General features: G+C 41.0%; 1 non-coding gene across 1 annotated transcript; it reads left to right on the top strand.

Annotated features, from left to right (window-relative positions):
* Positions 1 to 797: 797 nt before the first annotated feature.
* Positions 798 to 870, top strand: Trnav-cac (transfer RNA valine (anticodon CAC)). Its single transcript has one exon. It is a non-coding gene; the product is annotated as a tRNA-Val (tRNA).
* Positions 871 to 11,247: the final 10,377 nt, after the last annotated feature.

Genomic DNA, 11,247 nt, shown 5'->3' on the forward strand with positions numbered 1-11,247 from the left:
GTAAAACGCTCATCCTCTGATCAAGTAACTTAAAAAATTGAACAGATTTTAGTTGTATGCTCTGCCGGTGACGTAAATTAATCTTCGTTGACGTATTAGTTATGGCTTAAAATGTGTTGCACCGCAAACGCATCACATGCTGCTGCTTTGATCTTATATACATATTCACAGCAAACTGACGAATGAGTGTGATATGTGAAAGTGGGGAGGAGGGGGGAAGCGGCGCTTGAAATTTTCGCACGGGGTGGCTAAATCCCTGGAACCGGCCCTGAGTATGCATTAATCACAGACCTGTTCCACTCATGCGAGAATTTTACAGAGATAACTAGTCGCTAAAGACAGATGTAAGTTTCCTTGGGAAGAATTTTTTATGAAATTTGAAAATTTTGGTTTCAACGTCAAATGCAAGAATTTAAAAGTAACGGTGCCGCTCGCATATGCTCCTCGCAAAGAAACCACACTTGCGATTTGACCAGTGATCTGTCAATGTAATTTACGGTACGTACAAATACATATAAGGAATCGTTCCTTCCGTTCGTAATAAACAAAACGAAAGGGAAGTTGTTTTATGGTACAGCGAAAAATACTCAAGCTGTCCGCTTCAGGACATTTGAAAATTACTGGTGGTACAAAATTCATCAGCATAAGATATTACTTAGATGCATTTTAGATGTAATTATTTGAAAACTCACATTAACATTGATAAAACAGCATTCAAAAACTATTATTCCAAGTTAATGTTGAATTACTTCAGCACGGAATTGCTTATACTCATCGTTAGGTGAACATATCTCAACGTTTCCGTAGTGTAGTGGTTATCACGTGCGCTTCACACGCGCAAGGTCCCCGGTTCGATCCCGGGCGGAAACATGATTTTTTTTTCCTTTTAATTGAATCATGTATTTACTGCAATACATACCATTTACAAAACTTTTACATACGTCACTCGTTTTATTGAGCACTCGGAATGCAAATAATTGTTCGGGTAATGTCCTAATTACAGTAGCGGTATTTACAAATTGCTATGGGAAAATAATCAAAAACCCCACCTGGATTTTTTTTTCCTTTTAATTGATTCATGTATTGATTGCAATACATACCATTTACAAAACTTTTACATACGTCACTCGTTTTATTGACCACTCAGAATGCAAATAATTGTTCGGGTATTGGCCTAATTACAGTAGCGATATTTACAAATGGCTATGGGAAAATAATCAAAAACCCTACCTGATCAATAAAAATATACTAATCATTATTGCACTATCTTGCCATCATCATCTTGTGTTACGAGGTGTGTAATTTAAGCAGCACTAAGCCTTTTCCTTGCGTTTAAAGGAATTTTAGACTGTGTGATTCTTTGTTGTTCTAGTCATTCCCTCTCTTTGAGAGCTTCCTCTAATTACGAACAACAGTTAACTCTTTTGTTATTTCGACATTGCATTCGAGCGCTGCGGTTAAGATGAATAATTCGCTCTCGTAAAGCGTCAATACAGATCGTCACTGTGGCGAGTAAGAAGCAGTCCCCACGGTTGGAGCGCAGACTACTAGGTTGGTAACGCCACATGGTGTTGAAAGTATGCCAGTGGGATGGGAAGACAGTGCAAGTCGTGAGAGCAAAACTGAAGGCCTGGCGAGCACTGGCGACTTGTTTGTAGCAAGAGTGAAACGCGGTGGCTGGATACTAGCGTGCACACCTGCTGTCAAACTGTAGCGGCGATCTAAAAGACGCGACTTGCCCTATTTCACTTGCGACGCGATAGTAGCAGATGTTGAATGAATCACAGGCAATGGCATGGGCTCGCTCTCGCATTCTGTTGCAGACAGACAACGTCTGTATGGCAGCATCATGTCTGATGGCCAGAGTTGCGATATGGATGACATTGCAAGTTGCGTTTTCTATTCAGGAAGACTAATTGTAGAAGCGGAAAAGAGGCCAGCTGTCTACAATAAGAAATTTAAGAAAAAATACAGTGATCACAATTTGAAAGAGAAACTATGAGGAGAAGTGTGCTGCTGCAGCATCACTTGGAACTGGATTGAACTGCTTGAGCCAGGAAAGTTTCATAGTTCACTATTTGAATTCATTCGCCATTGCCACAATTTAAATTTTGTCATATGGTCAAGGTACTGATGCTAGTGGAGTCACAAAGTAATTTGCAAAATAATACCTTATTTGCATGTCACACGTATCAGCTCTTATTCCTATAGGCTCACAGCTTTGCTGAAGGCATCCCTGTGACTCGTCCTTGATCGGCCACCGTGATTTCTTCTTGCGAAATTATGTAGAATACAACACGCTTTTATGATAATGTCTGAAAAACGGACATCCACATCGATAGAGCGATGAAATATGTACCACTTGTTACCCTAAATCCCAAAAGTACATTCCACCATTATACGAGAACCACAAAGACATTAATTAAGAACACGCCGTTTCATTGTCAGGTTTCTCTTAGAATAAGGCAGTGAAATGTGTTTATATAGTACAAATGCTACATCTCCTGCAAAATTTAAAAGGCCGGAGTTATCCTCCTTACTCGCCGTGAAGGAATTATTGAGGACTTGGAACGTTTGACTGATTTGCTTTCAGTCTTCGACAGGTGTTAGATTTCTTGCAATACATTAGTATACTCACTGGTGCCTTGTGAGTCCACGTCTGTGAGGTGAAATAGTACTCAGCGCCCACTGCACCCTGTCGAAAAAAATTAATGTAATTAAAAGCTCTTAGCCACTGATAGCAGTTTTTTTCAGTCATACATGTCTTCCGTCCACAGCATCAGTGCAAGTTGGAAAGTCAGTTCTGTCTACAAACTGTTTGGCAATCAGTAATCATCCAGTCGTCTTGAGTTTTTCTGCCCTATCAAGAACCTGTAGACATTTACACAACTGCTAATAACGAGGTCAAAAATTTTCCTTTAATGCTTGTCCCCATGCCGTGGGACAAAAACATTACGCGAAAGTAGAAGTACTGAACGTGATGAAGGATACCAGATATTATCAGATTTCACCAATTTTTCCGTGGCTGTCGAACATGCGTCATAGCAGCACCACTCAAGCAACTTATTCTCCAACTTCATTTCTTCAGCCGTATTCGTCAAATGTCCTAAATGAAACATAACCTCCACAAACTGCGCCCCTGTGCTGATAACGACAACAAGAATTCAGAAACTTGGTTTTGCCGTTTTCACAGGAAACAGGTTCGCGAATTTTGACTTATAGTAGCGGTGTTCTTGATGTATCTGATCAGTGACGTAAAAGGGCAATAAAAGTATGCTTACCTCAATGCCACTGCTAAGCGCTCCACAGGTGGTACATATTTCCGCCAGACTTTCTCCATGCCATGTCTTATTTTGTTATTTCGGGTCCTATTGATTGAAGCACTGAGTCCAAGCTATTCAAGGACTGAAGGAATTTATTCGGGTGCTTTCGCAACTCTTCGTGTAATTTGTAAAACTGGTCTTTCAACAGTCTTTGACTTAACAACTGGATGTAGCCAGTAACGGTATTTGTGCTGTTGTCTTGCTCTTCGTCAGAGTAAACTCGCCACCAAACAAACTGTTTCTGTGAAATCCTTGGCGCCACTGAGAGTACTCGCGATTTTCCTGTAACAGTGTGCTCTCCTTAATGTACCCAGCGACAAGGGTTGTTCAGTCGCGTCAACTGAAAGATCGCCTGTGCTCGCCCAGCCTAACTTGGTAATTGTAAACGATGGGGATTCACCAAATTTCAGTCTTGAAACTAACGCATTTCTTATATTAAATATATATGCTTACACTAAATAAGCCAATTTTGACATAATAACTTAAAGGGCGTCCTAAGGTAATTAAAACTTTGCTATCATAATTGCAGTTAACAGTTTATATTAAGAAACAAAAATGATAATTAATATTCTGCCGACGATGTATGACTCATCCCGGAGTCACACGAAGTACACTAGAGCTTCCCGTTGTGTGCCAAACTATTCAGTCAGTGTTTGTATGCATTCCAGATCTGATCTCTTGTGCCGCCAGTGCTATTGATTTTAAGAAATTTTTTATATTGATTGTATCGAATTAATTGATTAATTGAGTGTGAACTATTTTACGGTGTACGTTAATAAATGCGCCGTAAATACTATTTAAAGTAGAATAGAAATCTGCAAATCCAACTGTAGCTGCATAGTTGGACTATCCACACCTCTGAACAGTTCTAGTACATTACGAGAACTGCTACAACCTACATCTGTGAGAACTTTTCACAGAACAGATGGTGGGAAGTTCTGCATGTCGATTTACTGAGGTAATCCAGGGAAGGATTATCTTAAAACTCGTAGTGCCGGTGAATAAGAGTGAGCAGTCATACTGTAAGTCGCCTGTACCACCTTCTACTAAAGAATTGTGGCTCGACTGAGAAGTATTTATGGAGGTTAAGCACTACAGTGGGGCCTCGCATCTTCCTAGGTCTTCCAATACTCCGTTTCACTGGCTTGTAGCTTTGCTATTCTGCTATTACACATTCTATTTAAATGTCCCTTCCACTTCCTTGCGTCATCTTTGTTTCCCATTCAGCCCTTCTTTCGCAGTTTCTTATTTTTCAATCTTATAGCCTTGTGTTTCTATTCTAGTTTTTTCTTTCGGGCTGCATTGAACGTTATCTGAACCATGCGTGTGGCTATGTCGATTCCTGTGCTTGAGGAAATTCTTTGCCTAGCGTTGCTTAGCTGCAGCTTTCTTGGCGCCCCGTGTGGTGGCGCCTGGGACGGCTCTGCAAGCTCACCTCAAACGTGATGCCTGTGGTTTGGCTTGTTGTGATGGAGCCCCACCTGGTGTAGCGGCTTGCACCTCGGGATGCACTTCCGCATCCAGAGGAGTTGCAACTTCATCCTGCCTGTGCAGTGGCGGGCCATACTCTGGAGTTGAACTTGCGGCGTGTTCGTGCTGCTTTGGGTGGTGGACTTGGTCACGTACACTGTCTGTGATTATCTTCTGCCTGATACAGGAACGACAGTGAACAACTTTTTGTTGGCTTTAAGTCACGAACAGCACTGTGTAGTCATTCTGAATGTCGTTGGTTATTTTGGCATTAGGCCGATGCCTTTGTGTGGCTCACTGGCGATAAGAATCTTTCTAAAACAAGTAGGCCTACTTATTCAGTTTCATGAGGGGTATGTGTTTTCTGGATTTAACTTCAGTGTCTATTATTGTGTCCTGTATTTAAGTGCCTTATTATACGAGGCGAGCTTTTTTAAGTAAGTACCGCTTTGAAATTAAAAAAAGACGTGCTAAGATATCTCAATAATTTTATTTTCACATGAAAGCCTGTACCGTAATCTACTTTTCTAGATAATTTCCGTCAATATTGAGGCACTTGTCCTAACGTTGTACCAGTTTTTGAATACCCTCCTCACAGAAGTCTGCCGCCTGACTTGTTAACCATTGCATCACCACTGTTTTGACTTCATCGTCTTGAAGACGCTGACCGCCCAGGTGTTTCTTCAAGTGCAGGAACAGATGGTAGTCACTGGGCGCAATATCGGGGCTGAACGGAGGATGATCTAGAGTTTCGCATCGAAAAGATGTGATGAGATCTTTGGTCTGATTTGCCACATGCGAACGGGCATTGTCTTGCAGCAAAACGATGCCCTTGCTCCACTTCCATGGACTGTTACTTTGATTCTGGTGTGACGTAGGCCACCCATATTTCATCGCTCGTAACAATTTGGCTTAAGAAATCATCACCGTCGTTGTGGTAGCGCTCAAGGAAAGTCAATGCACTGTCTAAACGTTTGGTTTTGTGCACATCCGTCAACATTTTCGGTACCCAACGTGCACACAATTTTCGGTAATTCAAGTGCTCGGTCACAATGCCATACAAAAAACTACGACAAACATTAGGACAGTCATCCCGCAAGGAGGAAATCGTAAAGCGTCTATTTTCTCTCACCTTATTGTCCACTTTCCGCACCAAACTTTCATTAACGACCGAAGGACACCCACTCCGTTGTTCATCATGCACATTTGTGCGGCCATCTTTAAATGCTCTCACCCACTTTCTTACCATTCCATCACTCATAATGTTTTCTCCGCAAACTGCCAGATCGCACGATGAATATGGATCGCTTTTAAAAAAGCCTTTAGCACAAAGAAATCTTATAACAGCCTGTACTTCGCAGTCAGCGGGACTCACGATTATCGGAGGCATCTTAAACTCTCAGTACACAACGTAAACAAGGAAGAATCAGACTGTAATGGCGTCAGTGCGTAGATTAAGATCACGCTTTCATGTAAAAATAAAATTATTGAGATATCTTGGCTCGTCTTTTTTTTTTAATTTCAAAACGGTACTTATTTAAAAAAACACGCCTCGCACACACATCAGAAAAATGTTTTGGATCACCCGGTACCTAGAACTCCCGAAGATAGACGTTGACTGTGGATGTTGTATCACAGTCACAATCCCTTTGACTGTTCAGAGATGTCACTAAACCCGCCCAAAGATGTAAACAACCATGCATGACCGTCGCCTAGTAGACGGATGGGGCCCGACAGCCGATCAGTTCCAGTCATTCCACCAGGAGGAAGGCGCACGGCTCGTGTCGTCTGTAGTTCAATAATGCCTAAACGGTCAATACCGCGGTTCGGTCGCGTCCGCATTGTTACTTTGTGCCACTAAGGGCTCTCAACAAGGGAAGTGTCCAGGCGTCTCGAAGTGGACCAAAGCGATGTTGTTTTGACACGGAGGAGATACAGAGAGAGAGAAACTGTCAATGACATGCCTCGCTCAGGCCACTCAAGGGTTACAACTGCAGTGGATGACCGCTACCTACGGATTATGGCTTGGCGGAACCCAGACAGCAGCGCCACCATGTTGAATAATGCTTTTCGTGCAGTCATTGGTGCATGATGTGCATCTTCACTCCCAACGTCCATGGCGAGGTCCATATTTGCAACCACAACACCAAACAGAGCGGTACAGATGGGCCCAACAACATGCCGAATGGACCACTCAGGATTGGCATCACGTTCTCTTCACTGATGAGTGCCGCATATGCCTTCAACCAGACAATCGTCGGAGACGTGTTTGGAGGCAACCCGGTCAGGCTGAACGCCTTAGACACACTGTCCAGCGAGTGCAGCAAGGTGGAGGTTCCCTGCTGTTTTGGAGTGGCATTGTGTGGGGCCGACGTACGCCACTGGTGATCATGGAAGGCGCCATAATGACTGTACAATACATGAATGTCATCTTCCGACCGATAGTGCAACTCTATCGGCAAAATATTGGCGAAGCATTCGTCTTCAAGGACGACAATTCGCGCCCCCATCGTGCACATCTTGCGAATGACTTCCCTCAGGATAACGACATTGCTCGACTAGAGTCGCCAGCATGTTCTCCAGATATGAACCCTCTCGAACATGCCTGGGATAGATTGAAATGGACTGTTTATGGACGACGTGACCCACTAACCACTCTGAGGGATCTACGCTGAATCGCCGTTGAGGAGTGGGACAGTCTGCCTTGATGAACTTGTGGACAGTTTGCGACGACGAATGCAGGTATGCATCAATGCAAGACGACGTCCTTGGACCACCACCTCTGAAGGTATCGCTGTATGGTGGTACAACACGCAATGTGTGGTTTTCATGAGCAATAAAAAGTGCGGAAATGATGTTTGTGTTGATCTCTATTCCAATTTTCTGAACAGGTTCTGGAACTCTCGGTACCGAGGTGATGCAAAACTTTTTTTGATGTGTGTATTTATTTTCGTATTTGATACTAGCTGGCCAAAGGGCTCAATTGTTTGTCGTCATGTTTATGTGGTTATTGAGGTTCTGCATACTGACTGTCATTAACTAGCTGTGTAAATTTAATTTGTACTCTGAGTGATTGTAGTAGAAATGTCGAGCAACTGTCTGAGAAGTCGGCAGAAATCTAGCCATTACTGCATTTGCCTAATTTGTATCTTTAAGACCATTCGTTTGTTTGGGATTTCGTTGCTTATGAAAGTGCTCGGTGAACCACTCTGTCAGTCTCACTGACGAGTATGGTTTAAATTTTCTGTTTTTACGATTACGCATAATAATCAAATAGGAATTCCTTTTGATGCTTCACAGCCGTGTATGTAAAGTTAAAAAGCAAAATTCCATTTCACAAACTTGTACATTATTTTCAATTCACTGCCTACTATGAATATCCTTATTAAATCATTTAATTCTCTTTGGCTGCTTAACAGACATGTATGCAAAGTTATATTTTCATTTATTTACGTGTTTATGTATTTATTTGTTTACTTTTTTTCTGTGTGACTGAAATTCATTCATCCAAAAGCGTGCTTGAATTTCGTTCATCCAAAAGCCTGTTTCACAGATGTGTGCAATATTCTAAATTTTCTGGTTTCAGTGAATTTGCACATTAGTGAAACAGCAGTTCCTTTTGGTCGCTTCACAACCGTGTATGTAGAGCTTTAAAATTTTAATTCTAATTTTCTCGTCTCGTGATTGAAATTTATTGGTGCAAATGTCTGCTTTGCAGACGGCTACATTATTTCCGATTTCTGCATTCTCTTATTGTGCAAACTAGTAAGATAACAATTCCTTCTGCTTGCTTTTCAGTGTGTAGGCTTTTTTTATACGTACTGATGCTACTGTCGGTTTTCTGTTCCGTCCACTTCACAATTGCGTATATATTATTTCCTGTGTCAGCTATTTGCCATGTGCACTACAGAATCTGAGTAAATTTTGATAAATTTTTGAGTGTTTCTCAGAATCTAACAGTTTGTTTTGAAACTCGGCGTCTGTGACGAACAAATATCACTTGCTTTTGTAATTAAAAAATCACACTCTGGGGTAAACAATAAATAATTTTACTACAAACAGTATCTCATTTTCGATTGGCATTATACTATTCCCAGATCCTGTTCTTCCCAATTCAGTATTTGTTTAGTCTTATCTATTTATCGTTGTTACAGTTATAACCCATATCACAACCTAATAAAAAAGAAAGATATGTTCACCTGGCTTATTATCAGTACTAATTTTTAATCTGTGTGGCTATTTTCTTGTGACTGTCATTACGTCGGTTTTGAAATCATTAGACTGTAGTAAGATCAGATCTGATTCAATTTATGAATAGCGAATTGAACCTGTTTTCTGTGTCACCCACAACGAATATAACATCAAAAATAAGCATATGTGACGACCCTTTGTTACCACCTTCTTTTTCTTTGGGTTACCAATTACAAAAATCACTAAATTGTCCCTCAGCAATACGAAGACCAGCATGTCGAAGTTCTCATGTGACCATAACGTAGGCTGCGTCAAAACAGAGATTTACTTAAGTTCCAGTGCAGTCGTCCTGTTTCATAGCATCCTAACTTGGATTATAATACAGTTATCGTCCAGCAAAGGCTGCAGATGATCAGGTGCTCTGCGAATTATGAAGTGCTCTGCTTCAGCTTTACATACGTTGAATATTTGGAAACAGTTCTGATTGTTAAACTATATCAACGGTAGTAACGCTATCGGCAGTCCAGTTGCTGCTTAATATGGTGATTACATTCACTTACACTATGATAGTTCTAATATTAAACATTTTTACATGCACAGTTTAGTAGGTGGCCACATTTTGAGAAGTGTAGCATCGTGCACGGACTCGACTGACTAACGTATCCGGGATGTGAGTGGCCTGTAGAGTGAAGACGGATGCCTCCCATTACGGTAGGAGATTGAACTGCAACCCCTGGTAGCAGAAGAGCAACGACACACAGCCAATGTAACACGTAGAGGCCACTCATTACAGCTAAGCTAAGAAGCATATGAACGGGTGAGGTACTGCACGAAAGTTCCAAGCAGCACAAAGCAACGCAAGTCAGAAATAGGGATCATAGGTCACATGCACAAATCAGTCAGATGTGCTTCAGACAATACAGGAGAGCTGTGCAATTAAATACAAGAACAGTAGGTGTAATGTAGATACAGCAGCCCCTTAGTACTTTCACATTGAAGGGAGAGAGAAGAACATTGATGATTTACACTCAGTGGCACTTGGAAAACTTACCTTTACATCTCTGGCTGAACACAGAAATCAAATAATTAACTTGTAACTCGTATAGATAAGAGGATTAGAGCTGATGAAAATGCACAGTGGGCTGATAATATAGTGGAATCACCTTTCTTTTCCAGAAACAGACCGACTGCTTACGGTCCACCTCACAGTATTACAGTACTTTAATGAGGGTAGCTTTCACTGTCGATTTAGAACTGGAAGATGAAGAGCTTAGAGCAACAATTTGTTTATCGATAGGACTAATGAAAATACGACGCATATCAGAATGAGTGAATAATATGTATTGCCGAAAGTTATACCACTGAAAACTTTTGTAATAACGTGAGATTCGCAACATCTACCAGAATTTTCTATTAATGGTATGCATTTTGAAGCACGGCCATACATTTCTTTTGCCTGAGAAGTAGCATTTTATTTTACTATTGGCCGTATAATGTATTTATTGTTGACAACAGTGAACTTTTATTTTATTTGACACCACAGTAAGAACAGTGCCATGTAGGCTATGGTGAATAAATGTGTGTTACCTGAAGATGATCTAAATCTATAACAAATAAAGAATTATTTGTTCAACATTCTTCGCAGTATTGAAATATGAATTTTTCAGCTTTTTGAATGTTCTGTTAAGAATGTCTGTAATTATCTGTGCGGAACGGAAACGGCACCCATTATGTTAGTAACCCATGGATTGCATTATGCCCAGCCCACTGTTATCTAATAACTACGACAGCACATCAGTTAGGAACTGTAGAAAATTGTGAATATCTGGAGTATCATCAATAAAACCGGCTCCATTGACGCGATTGTTGAAAAGCTGACACCCCACGATGGCAGATTACCTCCCTCAGCCAGTGTTAATTTTCCATTGATCAGAAGTGGATATTGTGAAGGTTAATGTGTGCATGTTTTGTAGATGATGATTCATCTGTAAACAAAATCTTGCACAGAAATGCCAAGTTACTTAGCAGCTTTCGTAGACATCATTTGTAGAATTCTAGCCGACCACAAAACACATTGATAAAGAGGATGTTTATGGAGCAAAATGTGGAAAGAATGAAATGTGTTGGAATATAGTGTGTGATAGATGAACCATCTGCTCTTTTTGTCAATCCAAGGTCGATTGTAAGCATTCAGTCAGTATCTAATCAGTTGCTTCAGATGGTAGTCTCTTCGTTCATCATAATGTAAGCTTTTACATTATAA

Source organism: Schistocerca cancellata, chromosome 2 (genome assembly GCF_023864275.1).
Source record: "Schistocerca cancellata isolate TAMUIC-IGC-003103 chromosome 2, iqSchCanc2.1, whole genome shotgun sequence".
NCBI classification, from domain to species: domain Eukaryota; kingdom Metazoa; phylum Arthropoda; class Insecta; order Orthoptera; family Acrididae; genus Schistocerca; species Schistocerca cancellata.